This window comes from Ovis aries, chromosome 18 (assembly GCF_016772045.2).
Source record: "Ovis aries strain OAR_USU_Benz2616 breed Rambouillet chromosome 18, ARS-UI_Ramb_v3.0, whole genome shotgun sequence".
Classification (NCBI taxonomy): domain Eukaryota; kingdom Metazoa; phylum Chordata; class Mammalia; order Artiodactyla; family Bovidae; genus Ovis; species Ovis aries.
In genome coordinates this window covers 39,706,283-39,725,731 of record NC_056071.1, presented here as the reverse complement: position 1 = coordinate 39,725,731, position 19,449 = coordinate 39,706,283, and the positions used below count along the sequence as shown (strand labels likewise).

The 19,449-nt window shown below is 40.5% G+C and overlaps 1 protein-coding gene across 38 annotated transcripts in view; it reads left to right on the top strand.

Annotated features, from left to right (window-relative positions):
• Positions 1-15,090: 15,090 nt before the first annotated feature.
• Positions 15,091-19,449, top strand: part of HEATR5A (HEAT repeat containing 5A) — a 97,277-nt gene continuing 92,918 nt past the window's right edge. For 8 of the 38 annotated variants that reach the window (XM_060401783.1, XM_060401776.1, XM_060401762.1 and 5 more), the window contains exons 1-2: positions 15,091-15,296; positions 17,249-17,315. The gene's annotated coding sequence lies outside the window, so the exon portion shown is untranslated. Of the gene's footprint in view, positions 15,517-17,248; positions 17,453-19,449 lie in introns of those variants that run through there. The other 30 variants (XM_060401782.1, XM_060401780.1, XM_012098771.3 and 27 more) reach the window with 9 other exon arrangements.

Genomic DNA, 19,449 nt, shown 5'->3' with positions numbered 1-19,449 from the left:
CTAGCAATCTCTCTTCTAGATATACATCCAAAAGAAATGAAAGCAAGGTCTCAAAGAGACATTTGCACACCGTTGTTTATAGCAGCATTATTCACAGTAGCCAGAGATGAAAGCAGCCCATACATTCTTTGAAGACTGGATGAGTAAACAAAATGTGGTATACATACACAGTGAAATACTATTCAGCCTTAAAAAGAAAGGAAATTCTGTTACATGCTGCAAAATGGATAAACCTTGAAGACATGATGCTAAGTGAAACAAGCCAGTCACAGAAAGAAAACTACCGTATGATTCCACTCATCTGAGGTATCTAAGAGTACCTCAGAGTACCTAAGAGTAAGAGTCATAGAAACAGAAAGTAGGATAGTGGTTGCCAGGGGCTGGGACGGGGAGGAGGATAAGTCGTTGCATAAGGAGAGTTGTTTAATGGGATAGAATTTCAGTTGTGCAAGATGAAAAAGTTCTAAACATACAACAATGTGGGTATACTTAAACTATGGAACTACACACTTTTTAAAAAAGTCACCAAAGTGGATGATACTTTCTAAGACAGTGTGTAGGAAAGATGTCAAGAGATAAACCTTAAGGAAGCCTGTGCACCCTTGGAGCCCCCATGCCACAACTAGAGAATCTGTGTGCAGCAACAAAGGATCCCACATGGCGCAAGGAAAATACTGCATGCCAGAACTAAGACCCGATGCAGCCATCTATATATATGTATATATGGGCTTCTCAGGTAGCTCAGTGTTAAAGAATCTGCCTGCCGATGCAGGAGATGCAGGTTTGATCCCTGGGTTGGGAAGTTCCCCTGGAGGAAGAAATGACAACCCACTCCAGTATTCTTGCCTGGAAAATCCCATGGACAGAGGACCCTGGTGGGCTGTGGTCCATAGGGTCGCAGAGAGTCGGACACAACTAAGCACAGCATGCAGTGCAGTATGAAGAAAGAAGCAAACAGTAAGAATCTGATGATTTAAGAAACAGGCAGACTAAGAGATGCCATCAAGAGGCTAGCTAACAGAGTGAGAAGAGAAGCAGGAAAAGAAATTCTAAGAGACATAGAATCCAAGAGAGGAGATAATCTCTCTTTAAGTAGATCATAGTGAACAATAGCCAATCCAGTAAAGTCAAATAAGGTAGAATTTTTTATGAGCCACTTAGATTGACAACTGGGAGGTCCCTATGAACCTTACTGAGAACACATTCCTTGGAATTATATAAGCCAAATATCTTGAAGGTTGAATGGGACTAAGAAAATATAGTAAATGTAGATGACTCTCAGAAAGTTGAGTATGAAGGAAATTGAAGAGCGTAGTTTTGTAGAAAGGCAGTATTAAGGATTTTTTTTTTTCTTGTAAGATGCAGAAAATCAGCATGTTTTTAAGGAAGAAGAAGTAGGGAAATTAAGAAGAGATTTATAGAGCAAAATTATGGAACAAAATATATCAAAAGTATTGGTAGAGAAATTCTTTTAGAATACTGGGAAACTTTGGCTGTCTTTGAGATAAGAGGATTGCTGAGTATGGGATGAAAAGGAGAGCTCTCATGGAATTTAGATACCATGACCTCTACTTTAGCTGTAAAATATGAGACACGGTCATCTGGGAGAGAGTAAGATGGCGTGGCTTAGTGGCTGGAGGATAATAGTGAATGTTTGACGTAGCCACTTCAGGAAATGGGTAAGTGAGCCAACTAACTGAGGCTCACAATCATAAATAATGCAACAAATTAGAAAGCACAGTTACACAATTTTCTTGGCAGTCCAAGAGCAGATTGGAAAAAGCAGATGGTTGGGTTGATTCACATTCAGGGATTGGCAGAGGAGATGCAGTGTATTAAGGTCATGGAGTAGAAGAAATTGGGAATGCTAGTTAAAAAGTGGTTGAAGCAACTGACCTCGTAAACCAAAAGTGGAAAAAGCAAAATCAATGAAAAATTAACGGATTAGATGAAGGAAGTGATCGAGAAGACATGCTTCTAAGAATTTTTAGAAGGAGAATTATAAACGAGAGGGGAAGATGTGGAAAGGTGAGAGACTGGTCATAGTATGAGATCTCTGAGGTAGAGCTATTATGAGTAATAAAATCTAAAATGTGGCCATAGGAATGTGTAGCTGCAGTGGAAGACGTCAAGGAATTTAAAAGCTAGGACCCTGTTTGGATAATAAAGGTAACCCAGAATGATAAGACTCAGAACAGCAAAAAATACCTGTGACCCTGAGCCCAAATTTTTAATCACTGTGAAAATGTGATATGAAGATCAGCAAAAAGCAGAGATGTGGATGGTAAGAGAATGATGTATCTAGAAGATGTCAGAGGAGGAGCAAAGAAGAATTATAGTTTGAAAACCATGAGAGAGCCAGGGAAATGTCAATTCCATCTCCTGGTCTTGAAATGAGAATCACTATCACTTACAGGAAAGTTCATGGTCAGGAGGACGTCAGGTTTCCATTATAGCAAAAAAGAAAAAATTTTTAAAAATATTGTTAGGGAAAAGTTAAAAATAGAGTAAAGTTTATTAGCAACAGAATGGTATTTTAGAAGATAAACTGAGATTAGTAGGAGAAAAAGCAAGCTAAGTGGTATGGGATAGAGCAGAAAAAAGAAGTGACTAGAGACTTACTTAGGGAGATAAGATGCTGAGAGGTACTCAAGAGTTTCAGGGAGGTAAGAGAAGAAATATGAATGGAATTATGATGCTAAATTTTGACTGACTACTATTTGTGGGAGATGAAGCAAAAGAAGCGGAGAGAGATGTTAATACAACCAAAACACTAATTATGTCTAAATATTGTTTGGAAGACATAAAAGATGGTGACATATATACAATGAAAACACTAAATTTTGGCTTCATATTGTGTAGAAGAGATGAAGCAAAATGAAGATGATCTGAAAGTAATATCTCTTATTAGTATAGACTCTGCTTTAAAGTTTTAGAATTCAGACTTAAACATTTTTTCCGGGGGGAAAAACATCTACTTACCTTCTTCAATGCCAACTTTCTCCACATATTTATCTTTCAAGATTGAAAATACATTGAGTGCCTGATTTACAGTGACCATAATTCAGTTCCAGTTCCCCTATTGGCCCAGATTTCTCATTTGTTTCTTATTGTTTATTTGCTGACATATAGTTCACATGTCATAAAATTTACCACTTTAAAGTATCTAATTCAGTGATGTTTAGGGTATTCACAGGCTGGTGCAGTATTGTTGCATCGTACAATACTGCAATAAGGTTGTATGTCACCGCTGTCTAATTCCAGAACATTTCCCTCACTCGTCCTCACATCTTTGATTTCTATGAATCTGCCTATTCTGGATAGTAGCTGTAACTGGAATCATGCAATATTCGACCTTTCGCATGTGGCTTCTTTCATTCAGCATAATGTTTTCAAGGTTCATCCATGTGAAACTTAGCATCAAAACTTCGTTCCTTTTTCTGACTACCTAATATTCCATTGTATGGAGATATATTTTTGTTGATACATTTATCTAATTGGTAGACATTTGCATTGTTTCCTCTTTTTGGCTATTATGAATTATGAATAATGCTGCTATAAACATTGGAATACAGTTATTTTGTGTGTGAATATATGTTTCAGTTGTTTTGAATATATACCTAGGAGTGGAATTGCTGAATCATGTGACTCTATGTTTAATTCTTTGAAAAACTGACAAACTGTTTTCCGAAGTAGGTGCACTATTTTAAATTCCTACTGGTAGTGTATGGAGGTTCCACTTTTTCCACTTTATCACCAACACCTGTTATTTAACATTTTTTAAAAAAGTTATATCCTTCCTAGTGCCTGTGAAGTGGTATGTCATAGTTCTGATTTGCATTTCCCTCATGACCATATTAAACATATTTTCATGTGCTCAATCTCCCTTTGTATATCTTTTTTGGAGAGATGTCCGTTCAAATTATTTACCTCTTTTTAACTAGGTTATTTGTCTTTTTATTGTTGATCATAAGAGCTCTTTATATATTCTGGATACTTGACCTTTACCAGTAAATGATTATAAATATTTCCTCCTATTTTATGAGCTGTCTCTTTATTTTCCTGATAAGGAAATCTTATCCTTGATTTCAAGATGTCCTTGGACAAGAAAACATTTAAATTTTTATGAGGTCCAGTTTATTTCTTTGGTTGCTTGTGCCTTAGGTTTCATATCTAAGAACCTGGCATATTTATAAATATATCCCTTTTCCCTCTCAAAGTGTCCCAGTAGACAATAAGTTATAAAGTAAAAGTGAAGTCGCTCAGTCGTGCCTGACTCTTTACGACCCCATGGATAGTGGCCTGCACCAAGCTCCTCAATCCATGGGATTTTCAAGGCAAGAGTACTGGATTGGGTTGCCATTTCCTTCTCCAGAAAATCTTCCCAACCCAGGGATCAAACTCAGGTCTCTCACATTGTAGGCAGACGCTTTACTGTCTTGAGTCACCAGGGAAGTCCAATGAGTTGTATGGACACTACTAATAACAGTCTCAGGGATAGGTAATTAGAAGCCCCTGGGATGAGTAAATACTCACTTATTATATCCTTACTTCACCATAGCCAGTGTCATCATTTTGCATCTCTAAAGAAAATCTGCTAGCAGTTACAGCTGCCATTTTGTATACTTAGTCATCAAATATAATACATTGGGCCCCTAGCATGTGCCAAGCACCTGTCCAAACGGGGAAAAATTACCCCTGGAAAATTGCAAAGAGAAAACTTTTTAAAGTCCTTTTTTTTTTTTTTTTGTAAAAGTAATATAAACAATTACAAATAATGAAAACATTAGAAAACCCGTAAGTTCATTGCTCAAATACCATTATTTCACTTGTATGTATTCTCTTATTGTCTTTGTTTATAAACACACCCATATTTTACTGCGGTTAAGTGATAAACGGATTTTATATTTTGCTTTTTAAAAACTATTTTATCATAATACTTAAGAAAAAGATTTTTTTTAAATTTTGATCTCAAGGAGTGTAAGGAAGAGGAAACAGACAAAAGGAGAAAATGTGTAAGTCAATAAAATATTATTAAGATGAGCAAGTATGGCCTGTAAATGGATTTGTGCTCTGGTCTGTGAATGCCTGTAGGTTAACAAATCGAGTTCGAGAGTATGTAATTCTATTCCATATTATTAACATTTCTCTTTTCTTTCTGATCTATGACTCTGGCTCCACTGATTATCTTAACTATATTATATGGTTAATTTAATTTCTAGTTATTGTTCATGCAAGTCAGTTAAATATTTGCATCTAGATAAGGTTCTTAATTCTAAGTCTAAAGCTAAACAAGTTTGACATATAAACTAATTTTTATTAGAATTCCTTCAGCAATAATGTGTCCCAAAGAAGTTAATAATAGATCTGTCTTCATAAATGCAGTAACTGATAATAATTTTCATATTTTATAATATTATATATAATTTTTCCTCATGAATTATAATTCAGCAAGAATACTATTATCAACCAGTTAGAGTTTTGCCATTTTACTGAGTAAATTCAATTTCTTGAGGTAGACAAATAATCTTTGATTATGAATTTTACAACAAATTATTTGAATTGTACCTCATGTGAAGAGTTGACTCATTGGAAAAGACTTTGATGCTGGGAGGGATTGGTGGCAGGAGAAGAAGGGGACAACAGAGGATGAGATGGCTGGATGGCATCACTGACTCAATGGACGCGAGTCTGAGTGAACTCCAGGACTTGGTGATGGACAGGGAGGCCTGGCGTGCTGCGATTCATGGGGTCACAAGCAGTCGGACACAACTGAGCGACTGAACTGAACTGAACCATGTTATCTTGTGTGATTAATATTCCAGTGCATTTAATGTTTAGGTGGATGATCATCCATCATAAGTTTTTACATTCAAATGTCTGCAATTGGTGAATAAAGTTCTGGTGGGATGCTTATATGCTACTTATAAAGGATGCTGCTGCTGCTAAGTCACTTCAGTCATGTCCGACTCTGTGTGACCCCATAGATGGCAGCCCACGAGGCTCCCCCATCCCTGGGATTCTCCAGGCAAGAACACTGGAGTGGGTTGCCATTTCCTTCTCCAATGCATGAAAGTGAAAAGTGAAAGTGAAGTCGCTCAGTCAAGTCCGACTCAGTGACCCCATGGACTGCAGCCTACCAAGCTCCCCCATCCATGGGATTTTCCAGGCAAGAGTACTGGAGTGGGTCACCATTGCCTTCTCCGTGTAAAGGATGAAACATTCCTAAATTAAAGCACTAAATTCCTTTCTTAAGTTGCCTGTCTGTAGGTAAACAGTGTACCTGCCTAAAGAGCTTGCAGCTGAAATTGAGGATGTGTATAATATTCTTCTTCAGTCCTACCTCTGGCTTGACCTATCCTGTTCCTTGGGCTTTGGCTCATGTTTGGAACTGAGCAGCTAATGTCATTAAATTTTGCTCCTTCACCTTGATATACTCCATGATTAATTTGGCTTATGATAGTGTTTCCTGTGGTTCCCATCAGGAACTTTCTGGCAGGGAAAAATTGACAGGCCGACCAAGGAGTCTTCTGATTCCTCTCAGCCCCACTTTTATTGATTCCCCACAGACACCTCCTTCCCACTTCCTGGAGTCAGCTCTGGATCCCATCATCGAGAGCCTTCTCTCTCTGGCCACAGTGAGTTTGTTGCTGCTTGGTCCTCCCTCTTTCTACTGAAACCTTCTGGTCCTGCTGTTTACTTCTTCAGGGTCACAATCTCCCTATCTTCCAAGGTGAAAACTCTATGAAAGAAGTAGCCGGAAGAGATCTCCAGGATTTTCTCTCCCATCTCAGGATACAGCATTCAACATGAACTTCCTAAAACCTCTTTCCTTGTCTTTTTAATGAAAGCCAGAGGAATGACTCCTAACCATGAGATTTTATTTATTTGTTCATTCATGGCCGTGAGGCCTGTGGGATCTCAGTTCTTTGACCAAGAATGGAACCTGCACCCTCAGCCGTGGAAGTGCAGAGTCCTAACCACTGAACCCCCAGGGAAGTGCCTAACTCTTTGATTTTAAAGTCAGATATGAAGGAAAAGGGTATCAGGAAACTACAGAACCATTTTAGGTCTTCATTCCTTGCCAGTTATGCCCCTCTATGAGAAGATAGCAGTTTTCCCCCTCAAGTCCATGTGATTGACTGATACCAATCTCATACACAGAAGCTTATGTTTATATGGCCAGTGGAAACAAAATTACTATCAATACAAATTTTATGTGTCATATGAGTATGACTTTGCTTTAACATATGACAGTAACGGTTAAAAGAAAAGCAAATAAATGAAAATAATTCCATGGAGATAGCAGGATCCTATCTTTGTTTCTTTGAGTTAAAAAAATAGTTGTATTTTCAAGATGATGCTAATAATAAAATTTTAAAATAAATATATGACTACATACCTATAAAAGAAAGACTTGTGAAGGTGTTTAACATATCTTACACAGTTTTTAATATATGTGGTACTATATTAAATATAGTGGACAAGATAACAGACAAGGATTCAGAAGACCTGGTTTTAAAATCTTACTTCTGGAATCTTGTTTCAAACATAGACAAATCACTTAGCTATCCTGGGGTTTGGTTTCTATTTCTGTTTACTGTGAAGAGATTTTTGTAAGAATAACAATAGAATATTTGAATTTGAAAATTGGAGAGCCATCCTGTAGTACAACATGCTTGTGTTCCAGAGGAGGAAATTGAGGCCCAAAGATATTAACTGACTTGCTTATAAAATATATGCTGGCAACGTTAGGGCAAAACCATGAAGTTTATGCACATTTAAAACACTATTTCTTAATCTGATCAGATAATGAGAAGTTGAAAGAGATATTAAGGGTCCTAGTCAAGTATGAACATAATTTGCAGTTGATTCTTATGTAACAGCTAAGTAGTTGCAGATTTACCTTTGCTCCATATTCCTGCCCAGAAATACCAACTCTGAATTTAACTGCTTCTTTCCAGGTTACCCTGAATCCCTTGTGGCTCAGACAGCAGAGAATCTGTGAGCAATGCTGGAGACCCGGGTTTGATCCCTGTGTAGGGAAGATTCCCTGGAGAAGGGAATGGCAACCCACTCCAGTATTCTTGCCTGGAGAATTTCATGGACAGAGGAGTCTGGCGGGCTACAGTCCATGGGGTTGCAAAGAGTCGGACATGACTGAGCGACTAACCCTTTCATTTTCACTTTCCAGATTAGATGGTCTGCTATTACCTACTTACCCTCATGGATCAAGGTCTATACTATGTTGTAAGTACTTCTTGGCTGAATATTTATAGTAGTAGATTCCCTACTGAAGAAAATCCTGTCTGTAGCCAAAAGTTCTTAATAGAAACTTAGTGCTAAAAGCAGTCACAGATTACAGCAAGCTCAGCAGTACATTGACAAATAATGCTTGATAGACTAAAAAGTAGAAAGCTGTATCACAAAAGGCCAGCAGATCTTTTGTTGGAGTGGGAGGTATCAGTGTCATTTAAGGCTTCAGATCACACTGAAATTGACAGAGTGGAAGCTGTGCGCAACCCATGAGTTTTGTGAGATGAGCTTGCCACATGTATACTCCAGTCTCCTTGACAGCTTCATAAATATTGAGGAAACTCTGCTCCCAGGAACACTAGTTCTAAAAGATATTAGTGTGCATTCCTTAAAAAAAACACACGCACATATTATATTCCATTGCCAAATAAGAGCGGGAAACACTGCTTGAAATGCAGCCTACTAATATGCCTAATGACTCTCTAAGAAACAGCTATAAAATGTTAACATATAGGTTTTCTCAAATTTATTTAAGAATGCCTTTTTAAAGGAACAATTGTTAACATCTTGAGGAGTACAATCCATAGCAGGACTGTAGAGCTTCATGGGTACACAAGAGTCCCATTGTTTGGGTAATACTGTTCTACTATCATTGCATTTTATACTCTAAGGGATAGAAGCAATCTTAAAGGGAATCTATCATTTCCAGTTTCCCAAATGTATAGTGGTTGGAACCTAGAGTTAGATCAGATGGGTTTGAACAGTAAATTAAAGCAAGAGATAACGTAGCTGGTGAAATGGGTAACTACTGGTTTACTTCTTCATTTTTACATGCACCATTAATCACCAACAATTCTACTTCTAAGAATGCTTCCTTTATTGTGGGGAAAATTGTTCCTTTACAGAAAGCAAGAAAATGTAGTATGATGCAAAAGTGCTACACTCAATATGCCAGCAAATTTGGAAAACTCAGCAGTACCCACAGGACTGGAAAAGGGCAGTTTTCATTCCAATCCCAAAGAAAGGCAATGCCAAAGAATGCTCAAACTACTGCACAATTGCACTCATCTCACATGCTAGTAAAGTAATGCTCAAAATTCTCCAAGCCAGGCTTCAGCAATACGTGAACCGTGAACTTCCTGATCTTCAAGCTGGTTTTAGAAAAGGCAGAGGAACCAGAGATCAAATTGCCAACATCTGCTGGATCATGGAAAAAGTAAGAGTTCCAGAAAAACATCTATTTCTGCCTTATTGACTATGCCAAAGCCTTTGACTGTGTGGATCACAATAAACTGGAAAATTCTGAGAGAGATGGGAATACAGACCACCTGACCTGCCTCTTGAGAAATCTGTATGCAGGTCAGGAAGCAACAGTTAGAACTGGACATGGAACAACAGACTGGTTCCAAATAGGAAAAGGAGTACGTCCAAGCTGTATCTTGTCACCCTGCTTATTTAATTTATATGCAGAGTACATCATGAGAAACGCTGGACTGGAAAAAACACAAGCTGGAATAAAGATTGCCAGGAGAAATATCAATAACCTCAGATATGCAGATGACACCACCCTTATGGCAGAAAGTGAAGAGGAACTAAAAAGGCTCTTGATGAAAGTGAAAGAGGAGAGTGAAAAAGTTGGCTTGAAACTCAACATTCAGAAAACGAAGATCATGGCATTCGGTCCCATCACTTCGTGAGAAATAGATGGGGAAACAGTGGAAACAGTGTCAGACTTTATTTTTGGGGGTCCAAAATCACTGCAGATGGTGACTTGCAGCCATGAAATTAAAAGACGTTTACTCCTTGGAAGGAAAGTTATGACCAACCTAAATAGCCTATTCAAAAGCAGAGACATTACTTTGCTGACTAAGGTCCGTCTAGTCAAGGCTATGGTTTTCCAGTAGTCATGTATGAATGTGAGAGTTGGACTATGAAGAAGGCTGAGCGCCAAAGAATTGATGCTTTTGAACTGTGGTATTGGAGAAGACTCTTGAGAGTCCCTTGGACTGCAGGGAGATCCAACCAGTCCATTCTGAAGGAGATCAGCCCTGGGATCTCTTTGGAAAGAATGATGCTAAAGCTGAAACTCCAGTACTTTGGCCACCTCATGCGAAGAGTTGACTCATTGGAAAAGACTCTGATGCTGGGAGGGATTGGGGGCAGGAGGAGAAGAGGACGACCGAGGATGAGATGGTTGGATGGCATCACTGACTCAGTGGACGTGAGTCTGAGTGAACTCTGGGAGTTGGTGATGGACAGGGAGGCCTGGCGTGCTGCGACTCATGGGGTCGCAAAGAGTCGGACATGACTGAGCAACTGAACTGAACTGAACTGAACTGATAGAATAAAGGGGCTTCCCTGGTGGTTCAGAGGGTAAAGCGTCTGCCTGCAAGTAGGAGACTCAGGTTCCATTCCCGGGTTGGGAAGATCCGCTGGAGAAGGAAAGGGCAATCCAATCCAGTACTCTTGCCTGGAAAATTCCATGGATGGAGGAGCCTGGTAAGGTACAGTCCATGGGGCTGCAAAGAGTCACGTATGACTGAGCAACTTCACTTCATAAAGTAAAGAGAAAGTATATAAAAGTCTCCCTTCCTTCAGCAGATAACTGATGAATGCCTTCCATATGCCCAACAGGGACACCCAATAAGTTGACCAGCTAGAGCAAGTTGGGAGTAGAGAGGTAAGGTAAGTGCCCCAAAATGCTGCCTATCATTTGACAGTGGGCAACATGCCAGTTATTTCTATTATATTTTGAATCCTCAGTACACCTTAGAGAGGGAGATGTTGCTCTCATTTGAAAGGGAGGAAACTGAGATGTGAAGCAGTTTTTCTTAGATTAAGCCTACTAAGTGGTAGAATTAGGCTATGAACATGTTACCAGATTCCAAAGCTATATGATACAAGCTTCATCTTTATTGTGACTTAAAAATCTCAGCTTGAGATAGAACAAAGTATAATAGTATTTAGTTGAGAGGTGAAACATTTCCATTTGGTTAAAACTAAACTCATTTTTCAGAATTCTGTCCTTGTTATTGTCTTTTTCTCTTTCATTGTGTTAGCTGTCCGCTCCTTGTAGAAAAGTTCTGAATCTAGCGCTGTCATTCTGACCCCTCTCCTATGCTGTAGTCCTTTCTCCATTACTCCTTGGATGCTCTACTGTCACCTCAAATGTGGCATATTAATAATTAAACTTATTACTTCCTCCTCCCAATTTAATTTTCTTAGTCACTTGGGCTCAAAGTTTGGAGCCATCTTTGAATCTTTGGTAAAATTAGTTGTTGGACTCAACAATACTATTATGTATCCCATCCAGCTCTAAAATTCTAGTGTTGTTATTCTTATACCAAATACTCAGTCAAAATGAATCACTTTCTCTGCTTTGGCTCAAGAATAAATAAATTTGTGCTCAAACTGTTTTCTAGGATTATTTCTATATCTAACAGAGCATATTCTAGTCATCCATTCTTATGCATTCCCAAAGTCCATTTTAAATGCCATCTTTCTTTTTTTTTAAGATAGATAGCTGCCATTTAATGAACACATACTATGTGCCAAGCACTTGATATATTTTCACTTATTTTATTTTTATCTGTGCAGCACATCGGATCTTAGTTTCTCGAACAGGGATTGAACCCACACCCAAGCATTGGAAGCATAGAGTGCCAAGCACTGGAGTGCCAGAGAAGTCCCTAAATGCCATCTTTCTTTGAGCCTCCCAATTGGACTTCACAGTATTTGCTCTCTCCTTCAGGATCTAGAATATCTTTGTACCTTTCTCAGCATAGTTTACAGTACCCCCCCACACACAGACATGTGTTAAAATGTGTGTGTATGTGTGTGTTTGTGTGTGTGTGTGTGTATCAAGTGGGAAAAGGAGGATACTTGGTGAGGGATGGAGCCTGAATAAAGTGGGGAGGGCTCCATGACTGGGATGAGGACAGAGTTTGGGAGAAGGGGTAAGGGAAGAGAAAAAGGGGCTTGTGGTGGCTAGTTTGGGGGTTTCACACCTTAGTGGGGGTAAGGGCAGCATCCTCCAAAGGGAGAGATGGCAGCAGTGGTGATTGCTTAAATATAGGATAGGTGTTCAAACAATAAATATCTGAAAAATAGGATCTAGAATGTTCTCTGTACTAGAAAAGAGTTACAAATGTGGAAGGGAGGATAAACTATGACTAGAATAAACTATGTGATGCTAGATTGGAGGTATTACTGTGAAATACAGTTTTCAATATATGTTGTTAAAAAAAGAAATGACAGCTGTAAATGTATATGTGAGTACACATACACAGATGTACTGTATGTGTGTGTTAAGGTACAAGTATTCCCTAGCCGGAAACCCTAAGACAGCCTGAGTGGTGATACCCCAGTAATAGTGAGCATGCCTGCTGCTGCTGCTGCTGCTGCTGCTGCTAAGTCACTTTAGTCGTGTCCAACTCTGTGTGACCCCATAGACGGCAGCCCACCAGGCTCTGCCATCCCTGGGATTCTCCAGGCAAGAACACTGGAGTGGGTTGTCATTTCCTTCTCCAATGCATGAAAGTGAAAAGTGAAAGTGAAGTCAGTCAGTCGAGTCCGACTCTTAGCGACCCCATGGACTGCAGCCTACCAGGCTCCTCCGCTCATGGGATTTTCCAGGCAAGAGTACTGGAGTGGGTTGCCGTTGGCTTCTCCGGTGAGCATGCCTAGTGTTTCTAAATACCTTTCTCCACTAAAAGGAACCCCAGGCTCCCAGATCAATGGCAGCGAGTGCTGGGATAAAATGAGGCTTATCTTGTGCCAGGAAGTAAGGGAGTACACCAGAAATGATGGAGGTGTGTCAAAGGGCACAGAATAGTAAAGTGTTAATGAAGAATCTGGAGGCTGGAATAAATGTTATATAAAACTCTTTCAAATTTTCTATATTTAAAAATTGTTTTACATTGTGAAAGGATTTAAAACACACAAAGACATAGGGGCCAGTGTGAATGGGTAAATCCCACTGACCAACCTTGGGACACTTTGAACACCAAAGTAAACAATGATAAAAACAGATTATTACCCATTTAATCAAATAGGAAACTCTGAATTTATACTAATAGAAATAAATTAATTGAAAGTTTGATGAGTGGAAAAAATATAGTTTCAAAGAATTAACCCCACAAAGTAACTTATTCATTACAAAGAGGAAAAAAGTAACTACTGGGGAAGTCTTATTTTTGTTGTTTAGTCACTAGTGATAAGACTAAGAGTCACTGAGACTCTTTGTGAGCCGGTGGACTGCAGCACACCAGGCTTCCCTGTCCATCACCAACTCCTGGAGCTTGCTCAAACTCATGTCCATTGAGTCAGTGATGCCAATATTCATCTAATTCTCTGTTGCCCACTTCTCCTCCTGCCTGAGGTCTTTCCCAGCATCAGGGTCTTTCCCAATCAGTCAGTTCTTTGCATCAGGTGGCCAAAGTATTGGAGCTTCAGCTTCAGCATCAGTCTTTCCAATGAATGTTCAGGGTTTTTTCCTTTAGAATTAACTAGTTTGATCTCCTTGCAGTCCAAGGCACTCAAGGTTCTTCTGCAGCACCACAATTTGAAGCATCAGTTCAGTACTCAGCTTTCTTAATGGTTCAACTCTCACACCCCTGCATGACTACTGGAAAGACCATAGCTTTGACTATATGGGTCTTTATCAGCAAAATGATGTCTCTGCTTTTTAATATGCTGTCTAGGATTGTCATTGGAAGGACTGATGCTGAAGCTGAAGCTCCCAGGCGGCCCTAGTGATAAAGAGCCCACCTGCCAATGTCAGAGAGATGCTTGTTAGATCCCTGGGTTGGGAAGATCCCTTGGAGGAGAAAATGGCAACCCACTCCTCGCCTGGAGAATCCCATGGACAGAGGAGCCTGGCGGGCTACAGTCCATAGGGTCGCAAAGAGTTGGCAACTAATGAAGCGACTTAGCAACCAGGCATGTGCTTATTAGGAAGACATATAAAGTATTTAACCTTCCCTGGTGGTTCAGACAGTAAAGCTTCTGCCTACAATGCGGGAGACCCAAGTTCAATCCCTGGGCCGGGAAGATCCTCTGGAGAAGGAAGTGGCAACCCACTCCAGTACTCTTGCCTGGGAAATCCCATAGACAGAGGATCGTAGTAGGCTACAGTCCATGTGGTCGCAAATAGTCGGACACAACTGAGCAACTTCAAAGCATTTAGGGACAGTGTGGCACCCTCTCAGTAACTTAGATCTCAAATGGTTCGGGAAGGAAAAATGTTCTCTATACTAGAAGCACTTTTCTAAGCTTGCAATTATTTCAAAATAAAAATTGGAAAATTAGATTCAAAATGCTGAGTATGCTAGAAAAACTCAATTGACTTGGGGGCCAAGAGGTTGTTAATCCTAATTTTGCCCGTGGCTGGGGTGTGTGACCTTGAGCCAGGCCCCAGAGTTTCGGGCTGTAGGACTACAAAGCTATCTAGGGTCCCTTCCATGTCTACACCCACCCACCTACACTCCCTGCCTGAATTTCTCCAGGCTCTAGTCGTGTTCAGATGCCCGAAGGCTGTCCCCAAGGATTCTGGCTGGCGTTAGAAACAAACAAAAATGGGTGTGGCCAAGCTCTCCGGACTGCAAAACTGCTGCCCTGGCCTCAACTTGAGCCGCAGTCTCCTTCATCGCTCTTTCGGCGGTGGAGCACTCACGCCTGCCAGAGTGGGCGCTCGATAGCTCGGCCGCCGGCTGGCGGGGCCTTGGTCGGCGGTGCGGTTCGGGGCGCGCTCCCAATCGCTGGCTCCCGCCGCACTCCAGGCTCCGAGCTTTCCGGCCCCGCCCCGCTCGAGCCCCTCCCGCCCCGCTGTCTCGCAGTCGCCGCTGCCGGCGGGTCCCGGTGCTACCCTGCCGCACTGTGGAGCCGACAGCGTGGCTGGGCTGGGACGGGCGCTGAGTCGTGGGGGGGACGCCGGGGGCGAGCAGTCGGGAATCCCAAGAGTGAAGGCGGCTCCGGGCGCGAGGGGGCGGTGTCCGGGCTGCCTGCCGGCGGGGAAGAAACACACACCGGGGCCCTGCACCGTGAGTTGAGCTGCTTGGGGGTCCGCAGGGTGGTCGCGGCAGCCAAGAGGTGGAGGAAGTTGGGACCCCGGGAGCCGGAACGGATCGAAGGATTAGGTGTCCTGGTCGAAGGGGCTGGAGCCCGCCGAGGAGGGGATGGGCGCGGGGACGGCCGAATGGCCAGTGCAGCCGGTCCTTCCTCCTGGGCTCTGGGAAAGTGTGTTTCACCCGAGCACAACAGGTAGGCGTGGACTCTGGCCGCGCAGGCTGGAGCCCCTGGGCGTGCGGAGAAGGTCGGAAGGTCGGAGCCCGCCTAGCCCGCGCGCCGCTCCCCGGATCCGCCCTAGCGGCGCCCGCAACGGCGGGGGTTGGCTGGGAGCGGGGCCCCAACCCGGGCTTTGGGCGAGGTTCTCCGGGCTCCCGCGAGCAGCCCTGGAGGCGGGTTTCCTGAAGCAGTAGAGACTGGATACTTGATAGTCTTTCCTCGCAAAGAAAGCGAGGCTAGCTTTTGCCGGGCTAGCTTTTGCTTAGTACAAGGAAACATTTCTTACCCTACTTTCGGTCAGCGCAGCGTCATTGCAAGGGATTGTAAATTCTTTGGAAACTTTAAGAAGCGCTTTATGATACTAGTCACAGTAATGCACCTCTGGCAAGATGATTTTCATAACTGTCAAGTCGAATAGTGTGTGTCAGATGATTTGACCTCTTTTATGAAAGGTCATAATTATACATTCTTTTTCCGTTCAGTCATTTATTCAGCAAATATTCAGCGCCTTTTATGTTCAGGCTGAGCGCCCTTGAGGAGCTTAGAGCGTAGAAAAGACGTCAAAAGGAGGGAAAGGGGGGACCCGTAAGTATGGTTTAGAACTTTGTCAGGGAAAATACTCTGAAGAGATTAAAGTGGAAAGAAAGCAGAAGTGTCCTTGAAGCTGGGCATTAGGCGGATGGGGAAAGAATTGTCCTGTTTCGCAAACATTTTAGAAAGTATGTCTTTGAGAAAATGATTTTAGATCAGTATTGAAGCCGACAGTTATTTACATTTTAAACACCATGGATTTTTTTTTTTCCCCTTTAATGAAATGGGTAGCAGGCAGGGTTTATAACATAAGAATAGGGACAGTTGGAAAAAGTAGTTATTTGTATAGAGAGCTTTAGTGCTACAAGACTCCTGAATTGACAACAGACCTGAATTTTAGCTTAAGCGCCTCCACTACTGTTTATGAATCTTAGCTTACTTTTCTTTTCTTTTCATCTTTATATCTGACTTTAGTAACAGAAAATACATAGCCAGACTACTGCGCAAATAGTACATTCTCTAAGAAAAAAAATTTAAGAATTTTTGTCTTTAGGCAATGCACATATCTTCCTTTTTTCAGCTTTATTTCAAAAAGAGGACTGAGACAGTTTATAATCTTCATGAACTTACCTCTCCATGTCTTTAGGTGGTTAGGTCTCTTCATACTCTAAAATTCATTTATTCTAAATCCTAATGATTAACTAGTTTAAAGACATAGACTTTTTTTTTTTTTAAAAAAGACTTCATTGAATCTTCTTTCATTAACTATCCATAGTATAGTTAATGAGTTTGAACAGCCCCTTAGTGGGACCTTAGTCCTCTCATGTAAAAGCATTTCTACATTTTAAGGAGAGTGCCAAAACTGGGAAACTGTTATTAAATTTCACTTAAGAAATGAATTAACTGAGGCCTGAGGAATTAGTAGAGACTTGTTTGTAGCATTTAATTGAAGCTTTTGTCTAGTTGTAGTATTAAATTCATTGGAATTACACTAGGGGTCAGTAATTGACAGGCTGTGGGTCAGATCCAGCCTGCTGCCAGTTGTTATAAAGTTGTACTGGAACATAACCACACTGTTTTATCTATTTATAGCTGTTTATGTGTTGTTTATGAGTAGTCCTGATAGAGACTGTGTGGTGCATACAGCCTAAAGTATTTACTCTCTGGTCTTTTACAGGAAAGAATTGCTGACCCTGGACTAGAGCTCTACAAACTCTTAGTCACTGTATCTTTTGTGAGAGGATGTAGGTTAAGTTCAGTTTTTATTATTTTTCTTACTTTCTTTGTTGTGTCAGGTGGACTCCTGCATCCTACAAATGCTTCTGGATCCTAGATGTGTAATGTTGGAAAAAGGTCATGGCTTTTCAGTTATAATTACCTAGTAAGTTTTAATTTCAGCATTTCTCGCCTTTTGGAAGGCTAGAGAAAGGGAAGGATTTTTGTGTGTTTCTAACAACTTTATAACTTCTAGTTTTAATTTGGATCTGGTATGGACTGTTTTTTTTAATTTAGTAAGCTCTTTTTAATGTATCATTTCTGTTTTTCACAAGTAACAGTTATTTTTACTTAAACATTTTTTTTACCATGAATCTAGTGACACTGATTAAAAGACTAGACAGAAAATTATTCACAGTGTAGCTGAGCATGAAGTCAAAGATATATCTAAGTATTTCTAGAAAGAAACACAGTATAGTCATATTAAAGCATAATGTTATGTTTATGCTGCATAAGAAATTAGAACTAATTATGTGACAGGAAAGAAGGTAAAGTTGTATGAGGTGATATTTAAGTATTTAAAGCAGAGTATATACTTTTGCCAATTTTGAAACCATGGTTCTAACTTCTCTAAAATATTTTATATATGTACTTCTTTCCTAGTTTATGCTTCTCTATGGATGTATTACAATATCTATCTATTTTCTCTTCTGTTGCACTTGTAGATTTCTGTATGTTGAATTTATGCATGTTTTTGTGTATTAAATATGTAGTCAAAACATTACCTCATTTATTCCATACATTTTTATGTAAGTAAAATTATTAGGAAGTTGAAATTACCCATTGAAAAGCACAAAATTTTTTTTAAGATATTTTGGGAGGAAATCTGAAAAGCAAAAAAAGAAAAGAGAAGTGTATACAGGTACAGAATCCCTTAAGCTTAATTACAGAGTCCAAAAGGCACTTTTCTTAACTCATTTGGCAGCAGAACATGACCTGACCTGATAGGAAGCTGTTTATAGTCATTATTTATCCCACCTTTATGTGAATATGTTTATATTTTTCTGCAGAAATGTCAGTGAGTTTGATTGTGGAGTGCTGCCCCAGACCAACTGGGGGTTAGAAGTAGTAGATGGTGTGTTCACTTATTACTTGGGTGGATGTGATGATGGCAGCTGGAAAACAAGGGAATAATGGAGTTGTTCCAGGGAGCTACACTTGTGAAGTTAAAAGCCCAGTTAGGCATCTGGCAGGGAGTCTGCTAAAACAAAACAAAATAAAAAACCCTCAGGTAGGGGTCCGGGAAGGTCAGAACTGTGGCTAAATTCTGGGCGAGGCACTTCATAAGATTTGTAAATTAGAAGTGGGGACCGTGAAGAAAAGCCAAGATGTCAGACCATAGTGGGAATAAGGGTGATTCTGAGCGCTCACCAGGATAAAAGCCATGAAATGAACAGTTAGAAGGGGGAAAAGGAGGGGATTCTAAAGCAGGTGGGGTCTAATGACTAAAGTAGGAAGTCCTAGGTAGCAGATTACTTGAGCACAAATACAGTGATATTTTGGAAAATTGAGCAAGGATTCCTGTCCTCTGCTGAGCTGGAGGAATACAGGCATCTTATGCACTCTGCTCTTGAACTAAATATCCCCATATTGCCTGCTTTTTAAAGTGTTTATATTAAATAGTATTTTGGTCTCTTCCATTACTGTTAGCTTCCTGCTCCAGCTTCTTCATGCTCTCAATTAGTCTCCTCCTTCACTTTTAATACGGCGCTCTATCCCACTCCAACTAGAATCCAGATAGCTGGATTATCAGTCATGTCTAGGCTAAACTAAGAGTCAGCAGGCCCCAAGAGACAAGAAACTTATGTCAGTAAAGTTGATGATCTTTGAAACAGTTAATTCCTGTGTATTTTTTTAAACTTTTTTTGTTTGTTTTTTACTTCTTGTTACTGAATTCTTTACTAGATACCAAGTAGTGAGATTGCTTAGGTAGTGACTTTCAGATGAGTGTGGTGGGAGATTTTAGGGTAAAATTTCTCTTTTAAAACTTGCCTTCTGGCACTTCAGAGTGCCAGAGTGTTCAGAGTGATATCTTTCTTCCCAGGGAGAGGTGGGAGAGTTGGTTTGTGGAATGAAGAGTGATAAAAATTGTCAAGAATAGCC